Source organism: Plectropomus leopardus, chromosome 12 (assembly GCF_008729295.1).
Source record: "Plectropomus leopardus isolate mb chromosome 12, YSFRI_Pleo_2.0, whole genome shotgun sequence".
In the NCBI taxonomy this organism is placed as follows: domain Eukaryota; kingdom Metazoa; phylum Chordata; class Actinopteri; order Perciformes; family Serranidae; genus Plectropomus; species Plectropomus leopardus.
The window spans coordinates 5907005-5932626 of record NC_056474.1 but is presented as its reverse complement, the minus strand read 5'-3'; positions in this window follow the sequence as shown (position 1 = coordinate 5932626).

Here is a 25622-nt window from a genome sequence, read left to right as displayed (position 1 = left end):
GGGTATTCCATAATTTTTGAGCATATTAACAAAAGCTGCACTACCTATTTTCCTGTGCATATAATTGCCTGTATTAAAAACGGCAGAAGATCAGAGAGCTTGTGAGACATGCAATGCAGGCCAGTCCAAGAGAGCTTTAAAATCGAGTAATAGAACCTTAAAATATTTTGTAAAATATACTTTGAGCCACTGAAGTGTAGCTAAAACCAAGGTTGTTTGGCTAAATGCAAAATTCTGGATAATTTTATCAGTTGACTGTTTCAAAAGTATGTGGGGAATATTGCTATTTATGACACTCAGCTATTTTGCATGAATAACAAAAGACTGCAGGCATGTTCCTCCACAATGCACACAAAGCTGTTTTGTTTTTTTCTTTTTGTTTGTGTACAGAAATGAGTGACCATGATGCAATGCTGGAACAATTCCAGTGTTTTCATGCACATAAAAAGGCATAAAAACATTGAAATTGAAACTATTCATTGTAATTCAATTGGGGTCATTAAGTCAAAATTTGCATTTAAATAGCAACATTAAAACGTTACATAGTATTGCTGAATAATGTGCTCATACACCGGGATCATAATTAATGTGTGTTACCTAGGAAACCTAATTGCTCACAGGGTGGTCTCATTATAGCAGCAACACAATGCTTTGCACAAGTTTGATTTGACCAGAGCACAGAAACTGAAGGTAGCTGCTGGGCATTCAATCAAAATCAGAAGTCCAGGGTTCCCTAACATTTTAATGGACAAAAATTTAGAACTTCTGACTTTTCAAGGACCAATGATCTTTTTTTGTTGCCAAATTTAAAGATAATTTCAGCAGAAAACAAATAAACATACTTGATCCTAAAGAAAATGTCACGATTCAGAACTACAGCTATGTAAAATCAACAGCTTCAGAGAATACATTTTCCTTAAAGTTACATTATTTGAAGGGATATCGACGCAAGATTACTGCAACAATTAAATCCAAAGTCATGGAATTTTGTTGTATTTAACTGATTTTTAACCGCCATATTCAGACACCCCTTGCTGGATTTTTTTTTTTTTTTTTAGCAACGAGCAAATTGGTTCGATTTCTTTTGAAAAATATGGGAAAAGTGCCAACGAGCAATTGCAGGAAATTTGCAAATTTAGAAAAATATTTTTAAACAGCTAGGGAATTGTTAAGAAAACTATATTTGTAATTTTCTTTATTATAAACACATATTTGTGTAATTAAGTTACAGCATTGTTACTTTTTTAAGGATTTTTTTCAGGTCATTTTTTTGTTTGTTTTTGCTTTCCACTTTCTACTAATTTGTTGCAATTTTTGGGGTAATTTCCTATAAGTTGCTCATCACCTTCTTCCCATTTTTGAAAGAAATCTAACCAATTTGCTCAGGTAAAATTAACGGTTGATAATTTTAATGACTTCTCCAATTTTTACTTCTTCCATGACTTTTCTAGGCCTTGAAAACACGATTGTGAAATTCTGTGATTTTCCCAGGTTTTCCATGACCATGGGAATCCTGGAAGTCAGATTCATCAAGAAATCTTGTTTTTCGTAGTGTTTATATTTCTCCATCCTTTGTGAAATGTCTTGTTGTAGCATCTCACTGTGCAGGCTCACCTGTCATTTTGAAATAATCTTGTACTTTAAACGTGAGGTGTGTGCTGATGAATTTTGAAGAGGACACTCGAGCCAAATCCTGCCCAGTCAACACCCCTAAGGCTGGGCAGAAATGCATCAGGACTTATAATAACTGCCACTGCTTGTTTCCCCAGACATGCCAGCAGCAGTCCACACCATGTTCTACTTGGTTTAAGAGAAAGCCTCTGCAGGCCAATTCAGACCTCTTTTATAAAAGACAAAGAAATATAGCCCTCTTTCCCAGGTAAGGCCCCAGGGTGTTCTTGCATGCATGTCTTGATAAGAAAAACAGTCATGCTTGACTGTAGGTTATGGGTTTGAGAGGTTTATCAGGACAGCACAAGGTCTTTTTTGTGGGTGATGCAATAAAACCCACACATAAAATAATATTCCATGTAAAAATACCAGAGACAGCTAGATAAAACTTTTATTCCTAAAACCTGCTTTAAAAAAAATATATGAAATATAGCGCTAATATTGCATTTTCAAGCCAATGTACTTTAGCAAGGGCAACAGAGCGCCAATGTGTCCGTCATCTTCTCCATTAGCTGCAGTAATGCAGGCTATTATGTGCAAGGGGGGCAAATTAGAAGGGATATGGTGCTTATGGGAGGACTGGGTGGCACCATTGCAGTAGCGGTGACATTTTGTTGTTTGTTTTGCAGGATGGAGCAAGAGGTGAGGAAGGTAGCCATATGGTGGGTATTTATCAGCCGATGGCTGCCAGAGTGATTGAATGTGAGCTGAAGGTGAAGCTGCAGACAGCTGAGAGGGAGAGCGGGGCCTGAGGCCTGGGGTCTGGTACCAGGTTGTTCATCATCTCCCTTAAAGGAAGGTCAACAGTCCAATGAATCACACTCACCACCAAACTTACAGCTTGTTCTCTGTCAGCTTTACTGCATTTCGCTGCAGTTCTCAGTCTTCAGATGGAACCTAATCCAGTCCATATGTCCCTGCATAAGATTATTTGGAAGATATTGGAAAAAACAATGTGGGTAGTTTGTGTAGATGAACTGTGGTAGGCTTTTCTCCATCTAACCAGTGCCTAGATATCCCTCCTCCCCCCACGGCAAAATGATGTAAATTATATCATTTGGAGGATTTTGTTGACTCTTGGGGTAGATGCTCAAAATACAGGCTGTACTTCAGAATTTTTGCATTTCCCCCCAACTATCACTTCATGGAATATTCAGCTGATCAAGAGACACACCCGCCCCTCTCGCTCACTCTCTCTCTCTATCTAAAACTCAGACTGAAGTCCTATCAAACTGTAAAACTAGGCAGTGCTGATCTAATAGGAATCACATATGCACTGTCTATGTCTTGCCTTAAAATGTTTTCAGAAGTGTATTTCAATGCCATGTTTCGTTAGCAAACAGGAGATGGGTTAGGCTTAAGTCGGAAGCAGAAAAATGGAGATCAAACGGTAAAACTAAGCAGAGCTGATCAAATATAAACCAAGATTCTGTTGCAGAGTTTCATATTTCTCGTGTCAAATGTTTTCAGAAACATGTTTTCGCTTACCATGTAACTGTAATATGAGATCCGGCCAGCCGGCATTGTTTCAAACAGACCTTTCCACATTACATCACCCACTAGTGGGAGCGTAGCAATGTGGTAGTTGTAGGTTTTACCTCTTGAGCAAAAATATCTTTTCTGGTCATGTAGCACCAATTTGACTACTGGCAGCTGTAGTTACCAGCATGCTACCATTATTTTGCAGTGACAATACTGGAAATTACTTCGACATCATATTACCGTTTAAATTTATTACAGTATTTTACAGGACAATTTGAGGTTTACAGTGTAATATTGGCTCCAAAAAGCATCAAGATTTTCAGTGTTTTTCTGTATTTTCTGAAAAACTGTACATAACTGTTAGAATTTTGCCGTAATTTTACAGCAGTTTGTTACAGTGATTTACGTCTTTCTACCGTAGAGACGGCCTTGTTTTCTGTGAGGGCCTTCTTTATATCTGTGATATACTTCTTTAACTGATAATCAAATATTCTCTTACGTCATCACAAATTGCTGCTGATGACAGTGAAGCTAGCAAGAATATAATATGAATTATTGGAGAATTTGTGTTATGACAGACACATAATGGAATGGACAGATCAGATCATAACCATCATGTCTGCTCTAGGGTTTGCCCCGATGTTTCCAGTACAGACACAAATGATGCAGCGCACATGTAGTACAAAGGCAACGGAGCACTTCCTTGTACACTCCAGCACGGTCAAGGGGGCTACTACCCATTCAGCTAAGCACTCCAGTGGGGAACCTACAAATCCCAAGAAGCGTAAAGTTTTTATACACTGACTCAACCTTTTTCACCAAGACCTTACAAAACACATGGGAGGAACACACTGGAGACAAGGATTTGTCCCAGATTACTGTGGACTATATGCTAAATATGACAAGGGCACTCGTGTTTGAAGAAAAATAATCCTCCTCCATGTGCACCAGTAAAGGGAGAAACATGTTATACGAATACTCTCTCTCCAGGAGGTACTAGAGTCTTATAACTTGGCTCAAATTATGAAAAATACAGAAGTTTATTCCCATTTTGACTGACTCATCTCATTGTTTGAGAACACCCTCGGCAGATCTGGGCATCCCAGGGGGTCAGTGTATGAAGTGCATCCAGTTAGCGCTGCAGAGCCAGCAGTTTCAGACCAACAATAAGTTTAGACTGTAAAAGTGTGACAGATTAAAGAAGTAAAACTGAGCATGCGCAGTAAAGTCAAAGAGAGACTGATCTAATCTACAGTGTTTTTCCTGTATAGAGAATTACAAGGCAGCTGCCTCAGTCAAGTTTCATCCCACTTCATGGAAAACACTGTTTTCTAAATTGTGAGCCAGGAAAAACCTTGCTCTAATTTAAAAGAATTTTGTTTTTCCTCTATACACAAGGCTCTAGTTAGCGGTGGTAATGCAATGGGTTGGTTTGCCATTAGTTTAAGCAGCCAACAGACAAGAAGAATGAAGAATGAGGAGAAGAATTGGAAGGGAAATACAGAATAAAGCAAAGGAGTTTGGTCGATATCCAGTCTTGCCTGTCCGCTCCTGTAAACAAGCTTAAACTGATTTGATTTATGCAAACCGGCTGAACTGGCATTTGTCATTGTGTCACATCCTTGCAATTATAAAAGTAGCCTAAGTCACAGCACCAAATTCAACTCAGAGTGCATTAGAGATAAACAATATGACTGTGATAAGTATAATATTATGTTTGTAAACTTACTGTTGGACAACTAGTGTCACACAGGTTGTGTTTTACTTTACTGCCAAGCCAAGGCGGCCTGTTTCAAACATGAGAGAAATCATCATCATTCAGCAGAGGGGGGAGGGGAGAGAGTAGCGCATGCTGTTTGTTTACTTTTTGGTGATGAGAGGAGAAATGGCAACATGGAGTTATTTTCTTAAAAAGACTAAAAAGACTTTTCTTAAAAAGACTTTGGATTTGCATCTGACATTGTTCTGTTGTGAGCTGAACTTTTATAGGACACCCTGTTTCTACTTTTTCCTGTTGCTTGCTTTGAAAGCACCACTGTGGCTGAGGACTGGCTGATTCAGGAATTTGAAATTAGGAATTATTTATACAAAATCTACTTTTTTTCACTACAAAAACCTAAACACAGCACCAGCTGGCAGCTGAAAAGTTCTGCTGAGGTAAATAGCCAAAAACACGCTAATTTAACTTGGTGTTGGCTATCTTGTATTTTCATTAAACATTACAACATAAAACATGTGTTTTCTGATTTAAATAGTAACATGACAAACATAGGAAGATGGCAAGTGGGCTACTCACCCACGTTTTAAGTGTTTAAATCTCCAGTGTGATCTCGAGCACATAGCTGATAGCCACATGGTTTGTTTAGATTAACTGACAGGTGCACAATGGATTCAGTGTGGACACAGAGCTGCGGTGTTACGTGAAGCCGAGTGATAGCTGGACACTTGTTTTCACCTTGTAAAGGTGGTAAACCAGTGCGCTGTTTGGCTTAATAGTACTTCTATTCCACTTCTATAAAGCAAACCTGCACAGACAATTTATTTCCAGCTTCTCCTTGGTTTGTATATATATATATATATATAAATATAAATATAAATAGACATATTTATATATATATTAATATATATATACATACATAAGAGAAAACTAGAAAGCAAAAGAAAATTATCAGTTCAGATTTGTTGATAAATTGAAATATTGAAACACAGATATTAGCTGAGTCAATTTGTCCTGGATGTAAATATCCCAGGGAGCCAAAAGCTTGTCAAACAGAAATGAACATAACAATTGTTGTCATCCCCACTCTGTCCCCTCTCTTTGCTTCTCCACTCACCACTTGCACACAATCTAATAAAAGTAGGAATGTCATAAAATGAAAATATTATTCTAAAAACAGGACGCATTGATATGGAGCTGCATCATCTTCATTTCACTTCGTATGACACTATCACAGTTGCACAGAAGGCTTGTTTCATAGCAGGTGGTAAATACTGCAGCTCCCCTCCCGAGCAGCTCAGCCATCAACCCCTGAGGGCGCAACAAGAAGACTCACACTTTATAAGTATAGCACACATACACACCGCTTTATCTGGCACACCTTGGTGTTTACACCAGCACTGCTCCTCCAGATTCCTGTGTGACTAAAGCTTAAGTACAAATAATGCAGAGATAAAATGTGCGGTTACTGTTCAAGTAAATGTTAGAAGTGGCAAGACGTTTGGTTCAAGTGACCTTGAATGTGGTATGACAGTCAATGCGTCATTTTCAGCGATTCAGAAACAACCAAAAGTTGCAAGAAACAACTGCCCTCTGGACATGCAATTACCAACATTCTAGTCAGTGCTGTGGGCTAAATTCAATGCTGACTAGAGCTGAAGGAAGAAAAGCAAAACTCTAGGCTGGTTTCAAACACACAAGGGGGACAAGGTATGTAAATACCAGCTCTGCACAACAATGGTGTGCAGAAGAGCATCTCCAAACAAACAACTCATCAAGGTTCGGAGTAGATCAAAAGACAGCAGGAGATCATTGCTGGCTTCCAGCTAAGAATTTGAGGTGGGTATATTGAGCACTAACCCTTTCTACATGAGGAGCAGAAAAGGGCCACATGGCTCGATGCTTACAGTAAATATCGTTGTACTCGTAGCGGGGTCAGTATGTAAAGTTAACAACATGAATCCATATATCCACTACACTGTAAAATCTGACAAGTTGATCTTACATAAAATTATCTTGAGATGGACTGCCTTGAAAAAGTAAAGGAAATATAGCTATTAATCTTAATTTGTTTATTGTATACCTAATTGTTAAGTTCACATAAAATTTAGTTGTATTTACTTTATTTTGGGAAGTTGTTGCAACTTAAAAATGACAAGTGAAAATACCTTGGTTTTAAGTTTTTACAAATTCAGTAAATCGAAAACCACTTTTATACAGAGATCATGCTATAGGGCCGCAACAAGGTCCCCCTTTCATACCGCCAATGTATTTTTTTTACACAAAACCAAACAATGGTGGCGTCATTTTGCTCCAGTGTGCACTGCAGCATCCCGCAATCAAAGAGGCGTGATGGGCGTGAGGTTTAACACACGAGCGTCCACCTCTAACCTGACATATAATATAAGCGTAGAAAACGTTTTCTGAACAATAATGTAGTTTTGCCCACTGCTCAGAGGGGAAGGAGCTCCTGCTTCTCATTGTTATCAGTTTGCCGATGCTTGTGGCCGCTGTTCTTCTTTTATTAGCCACAACCCTAACAGCTGCTTTGCTAACATCGTGATATTCCCAGCCTGAACAGGCAGTGTAAATGCAGCTCAAGCTAGTCTAACTTACCTTGATCATGACAAAGAGGATGTAGCCAATGATTACGTTAGGAGATCTGCAAGTTGTTATCATGTTTAAGAATAAACAAATATGCCTGACTAGTTTGCAACCAGCAGAGTACAGATATACAGTACAGTAAACTTTGTTTACCAAAGCTGCTAAAACTTGGAAAGATTGGTTTTTAGGTTGCAAAAACTTCACAATATTGAGTAAATAAAACTACATGTTAAGAAAACTTAACATTAGATATAAAGTATAAGAAATTAAGACTAATTGTATGTACCTTTTTGTATTTTCGAGGCAAATCGTTTACTAGATTTTTTTAAGCTAAAATTCACTTGTTAGATTTACAGTGTAGGTCTGAGCTAAAAACAGGATCTGGAAGCTGCAATTTGAAGGGAAAAAAATGACATAGAAAGAACACAGGCTGTTTTGTCTTTGTAGCTGTGTATTTGTGTGCTGGTGTGAAGCTCTGGACATCCAAAAATTCAGTGTCAGCATCTCTTTTACTGTGTGAGAAAATCAAACCTAAAACACACGCAATAAGTAAACATCATTTCCATCTAAAAGGATACCCTTGCCAGCTTTTCATACATTAAAAAGGTAACTCTTTCCCGAGCTGGCTGTCAAATTTTGTGAGTTGGAGGTTCCCACAGCACATGAACGCACTACAACACAAGTGTCAGCTACGCACACAGAGCAGCCCGCAGCGAACTTTCTCAACTGAATCTGAGAAGGCATGCAAAAACACAGGTACTGCATGGTGCTTGAACATCATTATAAAAGATGCAAGAGTGAGGGAGAGGCAGCAGTGAATTCATCATTCTGTAGCTAAAAGCTTAGCAGCACCAGGAGGCGGGAGTTAACAGAAGTAAAGAGAGCAAAAGAAAACTAAGTGCTAAATATGTCTAGTAAGTGCCATATTCAGCTCCGCTCATACATCAGGGGGAAAATGCAATGTATCGCTCCAGATGTTTGGCCCTTGTATTTGTACTGTGGTTGTTTTTGGAAATAAATGTAATGCCCACAGTGGATATTTGGATTTTGCGAGGCTTCGTTTCTGTGTAGTTTGTTTCTCATTTCTCTTTTTAAATAGACAAGATTTTGAAACAATTCCTTGTGGCTGTATCCACACAATGTGTAGATTAATCAATTTGTCGATCAACATAAAATACATTGAAAATAACTTTGAGTACTTTATCATGCAAAATTTACCAAAAAATTCCTTGCTCCAGCTTTGCGAATAAGATGATTTGCTGCCTTTTTCTGTTTAATATTTTTGGGCTGTGTAGGATAAATCACTTTGAAGACATCAGTGTGAGCAGAGACAGATCAGTCTCCAGATCTCAACCCAAAAGTGCACCTTTGGGATAACATAAAATGGGATGCTGAAGGGGCTCTAGGTGAATTTCAGAGTGTATGAGTTAGGGTTGCAAGGAGTACCGTGATATGAAAATTGAAGATTGTAATACTGTGTACATTTGCTTATCTATGATTTCTTTTTTTTTTTTTTTTAAATGCAACTGGACAGGGAATCTCAATTTTAATTCAGTACATTTCAAAAGGAAGACTTTTTTTGTGCATACTTTCATTGAAAAAAAGGTTTCAAGTGTCAAATATTCTATAGAACGATTGTTCACCCAAAAATAACCTTCCCATCTTTATAATAATAACAATAATAATAATAATGGTGTAACACTGATACCATGAAAATGAAATATTATCTGAGTGAGTTATTGTACTGTAAAAATCTTGTACTGTTGCAACCCTTGTATGAATAGTTAGATAGAATTCTTAACATGCTAACTCCATAAAATAGCGTAAAACAACAGCAACATTATAAAAAAAAAAAAACTTTGCACCCTTTGTCAACTCTCCTCCACTAAGCTGTACATCTCTCCTTTCTGCTGAACTTAAGAGCAGCAGCTGGGCCCCGCCCGCCACAAAACACCACATACCATAAACGAAAACACAGTATGAGACTGTTAATCACGTTATTTACCGAAGTTATGAGCACTCGTTTCATTTCAGCACACTGTGAGAGTCTTGTGTTTTGCTTTCGACTGCACTGACGAGACACGGAAATCGGTGCTGAGCTCACTACAACCTCACTCACAGCTTGCCACTGCAAGTATGAGAGCTCCGCGAGCAAAAAGGCAACATGACTTTTTTATTAATAAAGGGTAATCCAGCCAAAAGATATGCAGACGACGAAAGTAAACACTCAGAATACAGATTATTCAGGTTACTAAAACATAAGACTGCTGGAGCATCAAACACTGGACTCTTAAAAGGACAGAGACATTCCCTCGAGACAGCGAGGAGCCCAACAAGATTAATGGGAGGGTTTGTCATTTTATACTTCATTTTGTAAAACAAATAAATAGATAATTATAATAGGCTAATCATTTTAATTTTTTTATTTTTTTTTTAAACATCAAGGAACAGCTTGGATACAGGTTTGTTGTTTTTTTATTTTAAAGAAGCCTTCTGAAAGTGTGCACCGTGCAGTTGTATTATTTAGGAAAACAAAAGTATTAGATTGGGACTAATACATGACTTGGATCAGGATTTGTGGCAAACAATGTGACAAACGGGACATCCCTAAGTACCTGCCGTAACATCCACGCACCTCTAGACCAGCTTTCCACAACAAACCACAGAAAAACTCAAATTACAACACACACACAGAAGTAAAGTGACTCGAAAGTCTGCAGTTGTCTGGTGCTACATTAATGCTCTGAATGTTACATAGAGTCCTTAATGCCAAAAAAGTAGTGTCAGATTAGACCAGTATCCCTTTGCAGTATTTCAGCACTTTGCAGAGTCAATGACTTGAAGAATTCAAAGTGTTTTGGTGGCAAAAAGATCCAATTTGGTGCTGGTTAGGTGTCCTCAATAAAGAGGCTATGGGGTGTAAAATGTTTTGTGCTTTCTGCCTAAATACTGAGCTATGTTCTAGGGATCAGTGCTTTGTTCCACAGAAAGGAAATTACTCTCTTCACTCTGTTGGATATATGCAAAGTCCCTGTCTCCCTTTCTCTCACACACACTCACTGGCAGGTTATTGATTCCAAACCTCCCATTGTGTTGCATAGTGAAACTGACACCTAACTCACAGCACAGATTATGCAGAAGTCGCTGCAAATGGTAAGAGAAAGTGAGGGATAACACAAAGAGACAACTGCAAGCTCCTCTTCCCTGCACTGACCCTCGTTCAGTGATTACCCGTGAAATACAGTAAATTATTTAAAGATTCTTTTGTTTTTAAAAGCACTGAACAGGCTGCCACCACTTTAAGACTCTGATTTCCCAAGTCCTTACTCCACCTCCAAAAACTTCACATCTATTGACCAATCATTGTTCTTAATTCTATACTTTTAGTTTGAGTATTTGCCATTGTTGAACAGAATGCTCCTAGATTAAATTGTCCCCATCCACTCATAATTTTTTTATTAACATCTCTGAAGACCCTATTTTTTCTTAAACTTTTTGAATGCTATTGTTTCTCTGTCTTTTATGTAATGTGCATCTTAGAGCTAGACTGAGCAATTGGCACTGCTGTTTTATCAGCTGATAGTAGTTAGTTTATACATTGGATGATATTTAACAAGAAAATGTCATTCAGATATGCAAAATAATTGAGGTCGTGGAGAAACAGTGTCACAATTATATAGTGTGTCCACCAGAAGCACATGCAAGTTTATTTTTCATTTGCAAAAATGTGTTGCTCAGAACACATCAAGGTTTCTTCTTCCAACAAATTTAAAGATTTAACATTTAACATGTCCACATTAAAATGTCTAAAATGACTAGACCTATGTTATATACTCTGTTGAGTTGTGTGCTTATATTATCCCAAATTTCTCAATGATGTTTAAACCCAGAGAAAGCTGTAATTTCAATCAAAGTAAAGGTGCATTTCAGTTGGTCGCCCGTCAATGACATAATATCGCCTTTATTACCTCTTGGGTCATGGCTAGATTGTAAATTTGCAACACTCCAATGCATCAAAAATATTTTTATGTCACTGCTGCAGGGTGTGACAACTCTGTTGCTTAGGTCTGGGTAGGTTTAAACACAAAAAGCACTGGTTAGGGTCAGGGAAAGACAATAGTTTGAGTTTAAATGATCGCTTGAAGCATGAAAACTCGCTACAGTTTTTGAGAATATTGGGTTACCATCTAGACAACCCTCTAATTAGTCTAATGTCCAGGTAAACACAGGAAACACAAGATGATAAGTCATTGTAAATCCTACAGTGTCAGACTTTTACTCAAGAACATTTTTTTCTACCACACAGCATACTTTTTTTCATTAACTGCATGTTGTTTTGCCAAACAGTAATTCAATTCAGTTGAGACCTAATTTATTAATACAATGGGATGATATTGATCCAGCTCACAGTGATGTGCTACTATGACAAGTGGCTCATGCCAGCCACCAAGCTAATGCGTATGGTAAGCTAAAGCAAACTTTAATGTTGTAATGTCACAACAACACGCTAGTGAAAAGATTTTTAGTGTGATTGTTTTGACCACCGATAACAGCCCCAGCCCACGACTGAATTTGCTACATAGTGTTAGCTACCGCATACTGTATCAGTAACTGGCTCATCAAATGCTAATGGCAAGTTAGAAAATTAACGTTGCGTGAGCTCATGTTACTTGCAGCTAATTAATTAACTGAAATGACATCATGAATAATTTTAACATTAATACAAATTTATTAGAGTTCCTAGTCCTTGAACATGAATTTTTCTTGAGTCAGATTTTCATCAGCAATGGTAGTTGTTTGACAATGAGGACAACTCCCATGATTCCAGGCTACTTCACAACTTCATCAAAGTCTGTCTTTTATTATTGTTTTGATTGAGAGACCCCTAGATGCATAAATAACATACTGTGTGCTTAAGAAATCTTTTTTTAAAAAATATTTATTTTTGTTCTAAAATAATAATACAATGTGTTATGTACTCAAAAATATCAATCGCAGTGTTTGCCTTCAAACTACAACATTTGATGGGCTGTAATGAATATTAGAATTTAACATTTATTTCTAATTATTTTTCTATTATTTTTTCATTACTTTATCTATTCATATGTTTTGGTATAATTTTGTTGATTGCAATTCCCCATTCTTCTACAAATTCTCTGTAAAAGCACCATGGCCATTATTTGTGCTTTATTAAAAAAATTAAAATTGAAATTGTCAATGTTTACTGACCAGCTCATTATGAGATCTTACTGTTGCACTAAGTGGCTGTGCTAACAGCATAGAGAGTAGGACCTCATTGCATGGGAAAGGCTAAACCAGATACGACTGAAACCAGAATGAGGTGAAATGAACTGGACAAACACGTCGAGGTACGTGAGTTAGTCAGAAGAGCTTGACACGTACGACCAGCCCATGTGCTCCTTCTTCTGTGGCTGGCACACACAGTAAAATGCACCATCCGGGCAGTGGCTACAAGGTACATCGAATGTAATGAGGTGTAATTCAAACATAACTGAAAATAGAAGAATATTCTATATTCACTGCTCCTGTGCCAAGAAAATGTCAGGTACACAGAAGATACCTTGCCATGCCATACATTCTTACATTCACTTGAATAAGCACAGAGACGCTTAAGGGTGACAGCATGCATAGTTAAGTTGCAGTCGAAACGACATGCTTGACAGACCTCGCTGTATATATTCACACAGGGAATGCACGCTTCCACACGTCTGTCTGTTTTTTTTTATGCATGGATCAACCAGGACCAGCATATCAGAACAATGAGGAATGCTGAAGGACATTAAATATAGCTTTTACATGTAAAATCACTATTGTTTGCAATTGCAGACTTGCTTGAAAGCATCTAAATAGCAACGCCTTCATGTATAGGGAAAAAAAAATAGTAGGTGCTCGCCTGGAAAAAGGCAGTACAGAAGTAATTCAGCTATTACATCAGACTGCTTATAAAAGCAGAGCCTTGAAATAAGCCAAGCATCCACTGGTTCAAGAGCAGGGCAGATTTATAGGGAGCATTTGAAGAGATTTATTTTAAAGTGAAATGTTTAACTTTAAGTTTTTAAAAAATGGTGGTGTGAAGGTAAATCACATTATGAGTTACTGATGACACTGAGCGCAACCCCTCCTTAGCTTAAATAATCGTAAAAGTTTCTGACAGTAGAATTTATATCACAGTATTTCTTTTCCAACATATTGTGTTTTCAATTGACAACACTAAATTCCCCTCAGTTATTCTGTAGTAAGGCTGGGTTAGGCCTGAATAAGGACAGTCAGAGCCCAGAAAGAATCATCTCCCTCATTTATTTCTGCATGTGTGGGTGGATCTGATGATTCGCCGTCCAAGTGTTCAAATTCCTGCTTGTCTGAAATGTAGCCTGGCCTCAGGGTGTATGCCTACAATTCTCCAACACACACAGGGGGGCTATGGGAACACTGGTAGCACAGAGCACAATGTAGAAAACTGGAGCCTACCACTGACACCAGTCAACAAATAGACTGGGACTGCAGGTGAGATATTGCCCCCTAGTGGTTTGTTTGCCAAAAGCAGGGACTTCTGAGAGAGCAAGTGACAGTGAGGCTGAGAGATAGTGACTGAACATCTTTAATTACTAAAACACTACACCAAAATTCATGTGCTTTTTTTTAAAAAAAAAAAAAAAAAGAAAGAAAAAAATCACTATTCATTTTTGGTCTACTATCCAAACTAAATATCCAAGACAAAACAAAAAACCTGATAAAATCATGCAAATACAGAATATGAATCCTCACTGCGAGTAAAACAAAGCAGGGCAACACGAAGAAGCGCTGGGAACATGAAACATGCTTATACATCCAAAAAGATGAAAATTAGTACATAAAGCCATACGCTGGAGGAGGGAGAGGATTTTCTCCTTCTGTGCCGGTAGAAAATGTGCAGCTGTTCAGGTACTGTGCCAACAACACACCAAGGTTGACTCACTTCCAAAAGCTGATGTGTAGAATCATCCAGAGACTGGGGAGTCACTGGTGCTGGGGCTGACTGGCGCAATGTGCTGATTTCTTTATGAAATCCTAATAATGGTTCATATATGGAAGGATTAAATATATCCCTTACTCTATCCCTGTGATATCAAAGAGCAGACGGTACGTTAAGGGTATGTTTTCATCTTCAAGTTTCTTCTATCCTGAAAACTCTGACTAGACTTAAAGATTTAAGACAGTCAGAATCCAAATATCACGATAAAAGAAACAATGATGGAGCTCAATGGATATGTGAAGGAGAGGAAAGAAGCCAAGGGGCTTGTGCAAGTCTTACCTTGTAAAAAACAATTTAATCAAATGTCAGCCTTAAAAATCATATGACAAAAGAAAGCCGAAAAAAGAGCAGATTAAACAAACCAAAAAGAAAAATTGCTAATAAAAACAGTAGACAGTTGTCCAATAAGATCATCAATTCAGTCTCTCCAATAGAGGAACACAAATGATAAAAACTTGAAATCTAAGGTTGTACCTGACTCAGAAATGTGCCCGTGAGATTGGATTTGGCAGTTCAATACAAATATTTGAGTACTGCCCCAATGGGATGCTCAGGATGACAGCAACTTTCACATGGTCTAATAGTAAACAATCCAAGTTGTCTAAGCTAAGGCGTGCCAATCAGAAACGTGCAATCCACTGATCTCATTGACTTTGAATTATGTGACGGTGCCGCCTTGTCATTTACGTCTGCTAGCAAACAACATAAAAATACTTTAAAGTTATTTCGTGATAGGATACACATCTTGGTAAAGAATCAATAACTACGTTTTCACAAGCTTCTGAACCAAAAAACTGAATTTTTAAGTAAGATATGAGACATCAGCAGGAAGATATGAGAAAATTCTGACACTCACCTAAATGCAGCGACCATTTTGCTAATTTGGCCATAGAAACTATAGAGGTTGAAGCTAACTAAGCTATGTAATGCCTGATTTTGATCTTTGTTTGCTTAAATGATGATCTTACCAAGGGATTCTATAAATTAGTTGTAAATATCAAAGCATGTCACTTCTGGCCATTCAGCAGGATGATTTCTGCAAGATAAGTAAAATAAAGTGAAGGGACACTAAGATAGCTAGACAATATTCTGTTCAGCAATGTAACTTTTCATGTCTGAGCAACATGATGTTAATATCTAATGTTTTTAGCTAGCAACAGGCACTCTGCTCTACTTCAGACCTCAGTTGCATATTGTTGCATAGCTAGTTTCTCTCCCTTGTGGGCATGACTTTCAGAGTATGACACGCTACATTATGTGTCTATGGGGCCCATAGACTTACGTTTTGACGCGAACGTCTGTTAATCAGTGGATACATTTTTTTGTATTTGACCCACTTGGTCCGATAACATGTTAATTCACCAACTTTCATAGAAATTAGTGAGGCCCTGCCTCCAACACTGTCCAGGTGTGTTATACATCCATGGTGGAAGCGAAGAGCACTCACTCTGCAGCTACATTTGGGGCCCGAAACATCCCCAAAAATACACTGCACACTGACTGACAAAAACACCAACAACAACAAGACAACTGCTCAACTTGAATCTCAGTCGGTTTGTGGTCTCCCACTGATGATTAGAATCCACCACTTTCAGGGCTTACTAAAACCTCTTGTTAAATTATATTACTTAAGTAATAACAAGCTCTTAGAATTTATTTAACCGGACTTTTCGCAACAAAAAGCTAAACTATATGGACTTTTTTTCTTATTGTTGTTTTTGGTGAAGTGTCTGAAAAGTGCATCTGTTTATTTGCCACTTTTCATTTCTAATGCACCAACAGGGGGAAAAATGGAAATTGTAAATGATGACATGCTTGTCAGATCTAATTAGGGTGTGACAACAAACCAGCCCAGTGTCGCCCAGTCCTGTAAAGCCATCCATTTTGTTGCTAAGTTACATTTCTCATCATCTGAGCGACAACAAAATTACAAGTGACAATTGTCGTGATCCCCTGGAAACTCTAAGATCAACTGATAATTAGATGGTTCTTCATGAGCATAGAACAAACGCCATAGTAACATCAGGAATAATTGCTCTGTGTCTCATGTTGAGGATTCATTAATGCTGGCTGCCTCTGCTGCCACTGTGTTGATGGGTTCACTCTGTCATCACAAGAACATTCCCCATTATATACTGAACCAGCCACACAGACAGTAATTGGAAACGCAAGGTTCTTGTGGCTCTGTCTTGGGTTTCATTGACAAATAAAAACTCGTTCCAAACACACAAGCATGGCACCCTACTTGGCTTTAAGTTAATTCCACAGCATCCTCTACTTAAAAAACAGTATCTGAACTTGAAATAAAATAGTTCACAAAAACCTTTGATGGCAGAAATGTTGAGGCTTCTTCAGCACAGAGGGCACAATTGAATAAAAATAGGTTCTTCAAAGTGCTTTAGCTCAACGGCTGTTTGTGTAATGTAGCATGAATAGTACAAATTGCTACAGAGGCCTGTCTCTTATCCTCTCTATATTCTGCTGGTGCTCCTCTGAGCAGTCAAGGTCCTTTAACGCATATTCTCTTACACAGTAAATGGTGAACAACCTCGCTCGTATGTCCCCTATTCATCCTCCCAAAAATCCACCTGCTGTCGCATTTGTCCTTAAAATGGCTGGGGTTTTTCTCAAGTATCAGCCACGATGGAGCCAATTAACCTTTCTGAGCTCGAATATATGTTGTCTCAGGACAGACAAATTTTTGTGTGAAGTCAGAAGGAACGGTTTCATGAAAAAAAAGTGCTAATAATGCCAGAAGAATGTGACAAAAACACATACCGTACATAGAGAGGCAAGAGATGAATGGAAGACAAAGAAAGTGATTTAGCTGTGAAGTAGCAGCCAGGTGTGTTTTCACACTGTCATGCTTGGCATGCTACTACAAGTGCTAATAGTGTTAAATTCCTTAAATTCCCATTCTTCAACACATTTAGTTGCTATATAAACCCAAACATCCATGTCTTCATTTCTTTGAGGAGTACAAATGGTCATATTAAAAGCAAAAGACTAGCTATATTCTATCCTTATTATCAACAAATCCCACAAAAAAGATTAAAACCAACAGTGAACTGAACCTACTATTTTTATCCTAAGTAATTTTCGTGTAGCTGAAATATAAATATTCCTCTGTGCCATAAACCTCCACTGTTGTCTACAGAGACAAAGAGCAGTAGGCATAATGTTTACTATGTCAACCATCATATTACTTCTTACTATTTTTGGAATACTGGAATTTCTGACTCTGATATTAACATAAAAAATATCGATATTCAATACAATTTCCAATACAATGGGGAACAGTCATAGACTGCATAGAAAATGGATGTGGCTACCATGACATCACCCACTGGTTTGTGGACTGCTGTTTTTGAAGCCTCAGAGGTTACCGTAAAAAATTACATCGAGGGCATAAAATTGATTTTTTTTTTTTTTAAACATAAACATAGAAAGGCCATAACATGACAACAACAACTTTTCTTTTATTGGTCAGTTGCAGAGAATAGCAGAATAACTAAACTTTAACAATAAGAGACAGCGAGAAAGCACAGTTGGTACCAATGTATCATTGCAAAGGAAACTGAGAAATTAAATTGTTACAAATATCACTAAATCAGTATTTTTGACAAAAACAGTGTGTCTGCATGCTAAGACTTGCCAATTAGCACTATACAGTAGAGGTGAAGGTGATGACACTTTCATAATTTTTTCAACTATTTGGTCATCAAGCAAAGTATTGTACAAATTAAAAGTTTGACCTGATGATTGCGCCAAATGAAAAGTCAAAGGATCACCAAAGTTACTATAATTCATACCGAAAGGAACAACAAAGGTCTGTACAAAATTTAATGGCAATCCATCCAACAGTAAATACTCACATGGCTGAACACTAACTACACTATGCCACTCCACTGCACTGCGTGACATGTTTCTTCATTATGATGATGAACATGCGTGCGGAAGTTTATTTTGGGTCAACTGCACATACACCATCCTGCTGCTGTAAATAATTATGATAGCATCACATTTTATTAATCCACAGCCCAAAATACTTCAAAAAAAATAATAATATACTGCTGTTTGAACAACATTTGCTAAAAATCAGTAGTGTCCTGCGTATTAGGAATTATTTTATCCTTAAAAAAGATACATTTGTGATTTTGTGACTTTTCTATTTTTAAAGATTTCTGACTTCAGCTGAGTTGAACAGACAGGGAAGGGAAGTTGGAAAGCACAGACGTCGACTGACACATTGTTGGTTTGGTCTTTTCATGGGATTTGTTGACAATTGGAAAAATATAACACCAGCCTTATCATTTAACATATGCAATCTAAAAACGATATCTATGATAATCTACTGCCACTGAGTAGGAATTTAATCTCAGATAAAACCCCCTTTTAAATTCTCCCAAGAAGGATACTGGGGTTGCATGCTCATTTTCATCTATACCTTGAATTACACCCATACAGGCACTTTTATAATTTATTTTTCTATCTGTCAGTGCAGCTGAGAGCCACAACAGAACAAGCATCAAGAGTGATCTAACAGAACAGAGGTGCTGTGCATCTGAGAAAAACACAGAGCATGCACAACATAACAGCTGTCCTATAGAATCAACTGGAATTACAATGTGTGCTCACCACTGGGTAAAACAGCATCCATCTCCAGGATACAAATCTGCTGCTGTGAAAATATGCAGGGAACAGAAAAACAATCCAATTTGTGTGGGCTGTTAAGGATAACCTCTAATTCAGTGTTTCCTTCAATATCCAGAATGTAAAATGCAAATGAAAAAAGAAAGAATAATAAATGGAGCATGATAAGCAGGGGAAATTGCTGATAAAGAGAAAATTGTTACAGAGGCTAATGTGCTTGGGAGCTGGCCAGTTATTTTGCACGCCACTGTCTCATCTCTTAGACGACCATTTGCTATTTTGATTGATGCGTGAGAGCATGGGCAGCCAGAGTTGAAGGAAAGAGGGATGAAATCGGTGAAACGGTGCAGCAGCTGGACACAAGTATGATTCACAATTCTCAGCTCTTCCTGGAAACCCAGGGCTGATGGACTGCTGATGAGTGGTGGATGTTGTGGTGGATGAGTGGAGGACAGAGAGAACCCACTGAGAGGTCAATAGTTCTGCGCTGACCTGTGAAGAACTCCATTATACCTCGATCACATCTCTGACTCGCTCCTTTTTTCCAACTGGTGAAGGCAGCCAATACTGAGCAGTAACAATATCATTGTTGCCAACTGGACTAGAGTCCTGATTCAATCACAACCCTGTACAGAAATATATCACGCAGCCGTCTCTTGCTTTCAGCAAAAGTTTGCAAGCACTTTGGCTTCAATATGGGCTGCAATTTAATGGCATTTCGGTCAATACTTTCCTCCTCTATTTGATCCAAAAAACTGAGATCACCTCAAAAACACAATGCATCAAAGAGTGGCACATCTTTAGACAGCACTGTGAGGCTGATTTATATTATCTGTTATAAACAAGCAAATGGCTGCCCCCTCACTTTCAATGAAACAAAAAAGGAAGAGAACATAGCTGATTGAATTCCATTACATAACACCTTTGTCTGTTGTGGAGAGAAGCAATCTGTTATTGCTGAAGCTATGCTTTGTCACTGCCATTATAGCCAAACAATTACATGCCTGATTGTATTCACTTTGCCCTTACACACACCCACTGCAATTCTTTATGCTCTTACAACTGACTGAAATGCTTTGCATAATACATCTGCTAAGTTGCATTATTCCATTTAGAAGCAGGAAGACTATAAAAACTTGCAGGGAATACATGATATTAAATATGAAAAGTAGCTGTGATTTCTTCTGGGTACAGGATGTCCCAACACTAGGGACGAAATAGAAGGATTTCCAATAATTTAGATCCTTAACCCTTGAAGACTGTTCTGCGCATTTTACACACGTTTCATTCTTTGTTTTTTATTTTGGCTGTGCCAATGCATATGGTATACATTTTGTCAAGATAATGTATTTTTGTTGAATTTTGAAATTTCCATCCCAGTTCCTACAATAAGTCTAAATTGCACTGTGTAAACAAAATTGTTAAATTCATACTGTTAAGTGCAAAAAATGCGCCACTGAAACCCATTCAACCTGCAACTTTTGATCCCTCAGCCATTAAAGCATTAGAACATGCACTGTATTATTTCTGGGTGTCATTCTGGGCGTTTGCCTTGGAATTTGTAAATTTTACTCTTTTCCACCATATATGGCATATGGAGAAAATACATGCTATTTCCACTCAGTGCACTGTCACAATCAATGTTGCTGCAAGTTACTGACATATTCCAGGCTGTGATAATCAAAAAAAAAAAATCTACTTTCCTTTCATTAAATGTACTGAGTGTATATTATGGTGAAATGGAAGTTATTGCCTTGTTGACAGGTATGATTCAAGTGAAAAATTTACATTGAGAAACGTGCTGTCTTTATCTAAGTGACTGTTTTTACAGAGAAGAACAGAGGACTGATAGAGAGCTTTGTCACATAATGCAACAATAACCTGAAGCTCAATATCAGCAAAACCAATGAGCTGGTGGTGGACTACCAGAGGAACAGGACAGAACACAAAATTGTGGCAAAAAAGTTTACATATTTGGATATAAAATGGCATCATTTCATCATTGTGTCCTTTTAGCTATTTGGGGGATTTTTTGTCATAATTAGTCTAAGAGTTATGGCCAAAAAACATGTTTTGGAGAGTCACAGTGACCCTGACTTTGACCTTTGACCACCAAATTTGAATCTTTTCATTGATGAGTTCAAGATTTAAAAAAATTCCCACCAGATGTTCCTGAGATTATATGTTCATGAGAATGGGACGGACAGCTGGACAGACAACCTGAAAACACAATGCCACTGCCACGGCCATAACAAGTCGATATCTTGTTTTGAAATTCTTACTGAGGTAAAAGTAAAACTTTATTAACAAAATATATCTCAGTATTAAGCATGGAAGTTGTCTTAACACAAAGTTCCCTTTTCAAAGTATATTACGGGATTTTATAATTGATACATTATAAACCAGTTTGAAATACTTTATATTCTGTTGCTTCATTTCATTCACAATTGCTGTGTCCTTTTATTAAAAACTGTGTTTCATTTCATTTAAAACTGTTTTTAATTTCCAACCTTAATTTGAGTGTTCTAGCAGTATGCATTACTTCAAACAAAAAAGTTAACAGGTGATAATTCTGTTGCAATTTTCTCTGAACCATTCATATGCACATTAGAAATTCAATAACTGATAACTCAATATATTCATTACTCAATACCATCAAATTGGCCAGCCCTATCCAAAACCCAAATATAATTCCTTGGCATCATAACCCAATCCAAACATCAGAGTCTGTGCATCATTATGACCAATGACGTGTTTGTTTCAAGGCTATGTGCCACATAACAACAGAAGGAGGACAGGCTGTCCTGCAACAGGTCTTGCTCCTTATCTGGCAGGGTAATAACTTCTCTTGAGAATAAAGGCATACAGAACACATGGCAATTTTTTAATATCCCCAACAGCACACACAAATCACCAGTCACCACAATTATCTTTCTCAACCTCTCTGAATAGGAAATTGCAAACAGTAAACTGATCCAGAGATGTCTCTATAGCTACATGGTGTGAGAGAATACTGATTCATGGTGTTGTATTTGGTTATAGGGAGATGAGCCCATAGTAATGAATGAGCCTTAAGGAGGGCTTGGCCCCCATCATTAATCTTATAAAACTGGGCTACAGAAAAACGCAGAGTCACTCTATTAACACGAAATAAGACATTCATTCGGTTACACTTTGCTGAACTCACCTAAGAAAAATGCAGATTGCTTCAAAGCAATTATACGATTCCAGTATGCCATTACATGGTCCTCTAGGAACAAATGAGAAAACAAAACTACCCTAAAAAAACATAAAAGATGGATAACAGGCAGAGGACATAGCCTATCTGATTCAATTAGGATTCAGAACATATTCTCTGAAGACTGAAGGGAAAAGTAATGAAAATCTGGACTAGAGTAAATGGTGCCACTACTAAAAATGTTTGACTAGGCACGGAGCTGTCATAGCTGCCAAAGCAATGGTGCTTATGGTTTATGTCACAAGGCGATTGATACCACCATCATTACACACCTAAGCTTCTTTTGATGAAACAGCTATCTTGGAAAATGTGTCTTCTTCCTGACACACTGTGCAGGCTTTTTCAAGTCTCCCCACTCTGAGCATGATGAGAAATCACAGACAAGACTATGACAACTTTCTTAAAGCTATGAGACAAGAGCATCAGTCGCATTTTTCCCCTCATTCGTTTTCTCCGAGCGAGGCTTGAAAAACTTTGAAGACCTTCTGAGGAATTCTTGAGGTACTGCAGAGGAGGTTTCCGTTTTCAGGAAACTCTGAATTTCTTGCATAATTCCCAATCCACTCAGACGACAGTTATCAGTTTTTTCAATTCAATTCATTCATTTTTCTGTCTAGGATGCAATCCTGTGATAGGTCTTTGACTGTGCAGTTCTATAAAAGCTTTCATTTTTTTTTAAATACTCATCAAGTGTTTTGATTTGACGGAATCAGAGTGTGAAGTGTTGGAAAATGTTACTTTTCAAATGTAAAATATATCTGAGACTTCCTCATGGCAATCATAGGCCTAATACAGTACTTACTTTATTCAATAGCAGCTCCTGTGAAGTATGCCTTAAAGTAAGTGTAAGAAAAGCAATCACTTTTGATGAAAACTCTGCCATAGTGACAAGTCCTTTGATGGCTGCTAAGCTTCATTCATGATATGCACAGTGCACCATTTTCCACAAGAACTTTTCTACTGTAGCTTTTATTGTGTTGCCCACAGCATACAGTGCATGGATTAAAAATGGCCCATTTACAGTAGTAGTATGGTTTCATACAGCATATAGTATATTTCAAACTTTTTATATTCCGCTATTGATCTTCATTTTTCCTTTAATAACTATTTAAGGTATTTGCATTTAGTAATTGTCTGACTGTATAGAAGTGTCTATTGCTGACAGACCAAAAGGAGATTCAAAGAGATAATGCATGCACTTACTAAACATAATGTGGTGGTAAAAAGCCAGCCAACAGTTCCCATCATACAACAGCACAATAATAGATAGCCATTAATCACATCATAATTGTATAATATTGCACAGTAGTAGACATAGTAGCCATTTAGTTTAAAGGCATACTCCACCCGGAACAAACATTAGTTTAGCTGTTACTCACCCAGAGGTACATTTTTGCAAAGAAAACATGTTTTCGGCAGCATCAAACAACGGCAGCATCGTGCTTCTTCAGTGTGTGATTTTAGATGGCATGCCAGCATCGCAGAAGCAAAAGAGGCATGACAGGTGTGATTTTTAACACAACAGAGCGCCTGCCTCTAGTGTGACATATAACATAGGCATTGGCAGCACTTTCTGAACAATCACAGTAATATTTACATGGAAATAACAATAATTTACTAATTTACGGAACCATCCCTCCAGCTGTCCCTTTCACACAGACGTCGATCCGGCACTGTTAATACCTTCACTGTCGCTTAAAAGCGAGACAACTCTGTCCCCCCATTCCGCAATCGTACCTTTTACACAGAATGGCGAGGCAGCATAACAGCACAATATTCCCGCTTTGAACAGGCAGTGTAAAAGGGGCTAATGTTTTCTTCACAAATTCCACATATCACAGGGAATGTCAGCATTAAGGGTTGTCTGTCTCTATGTGTCAGTGCTGCAATAGTCTGGCGACCAGTCCAGGGTGTACCCCACCTCTCGCCCAATGTCAGCTGGGATAGGCTCCAGCCCTCCCCCAACCCTCAAGAGGATAAGCAGTTACGTCCAGTGAATGTATGAATATTTGTTTTGCATTATACAGCTTTTTTTTTCAAGAATAGTAAAATTGTCCAACATCATGACTTCCTTGTCTTGTTAGATAACAACTTGGTAAAACACTCATTTGTAGTCAGTGTACTAACTGAAGAAAATGCAATTTCTTAAAATTGTTCTGATTAGAATCATCATATCATCATTGCATCTGCACTTTTTTCATTTACCATATGTATTACATCTGGTGAAAATAAGGAATCTACTGGGCTCAGACCCAGATGTCTGACTGACCAAACTAATAATCCAAGCCAGTGTTTGTATGAATGACAGTGTTTGGCAGGAATTTCTAACACCTTTGTTGATATTCTGAGAGGCACTGATTCTAGTAAGCACAGTGTGTCATATGCACTGAGACATCAACAACGTTAGTCAACATTTTGTTTTCTTAAATAAATCCCTTGATCACTTGTCTGTAATTATCGTTTCACTACACTGGATAATTGCTTGAGTTTAATTCATTTCTAAGTATTCCAGCTTCAGTGCCTTCAGTTTTCATTTTTCCCCCTCACCAGAGCTACAGTGCATCTGTCACCAGTTTTGTTTTAGTCCACTTGGTCTGCACTGGGGACTGACAGTGAATTAGGAAAGAGAGAGAGACGAGCTCAGGGTGGAAATTGGTACAATTACGTTCATCTTTTCAGAGGATGCCACAGTGAAAGGTGCTCCCTGGGGAATTAATCACCCCAGTGTTTGAGCATCTTACCTGTTTAATAACCAATTTAATCACTTCCTCCCAAGGTTCAACACTCCTAAAAAGATACAAGCGGTTGATTTTTATTAACACACTGTGCTTCCATTAAAGGCCAATTAGGAGCCATGAATCAGTTGTGTGCTTGTGTCTGCTGTAATTCATTTGTTGTAAATAAAATGAGATAGGGCTACTGAGAGTAACTCCACATAGCTTTACCCGGATTAGCAGTATAATTTATTACAATAACAGGCACATAAGAACAAGACAATTCTGCTAAACTAACAAATTATACATCAATGGTATCAATAAAATCCGCCATTATGTCTACATTTCTTCGGTTCCTGTACTCACAAACTATTTATCCTCAAGTGGCTTGAAAGGCTTAACATTCAAACAAGGAACAACGTTTTTAAAAAAAAGCCCTCTCAAGGTCGATGGCACACTTACAACAACCCTAATTGAGAATTTGATCTAGTCGCTCTAAGGGGTGGACAA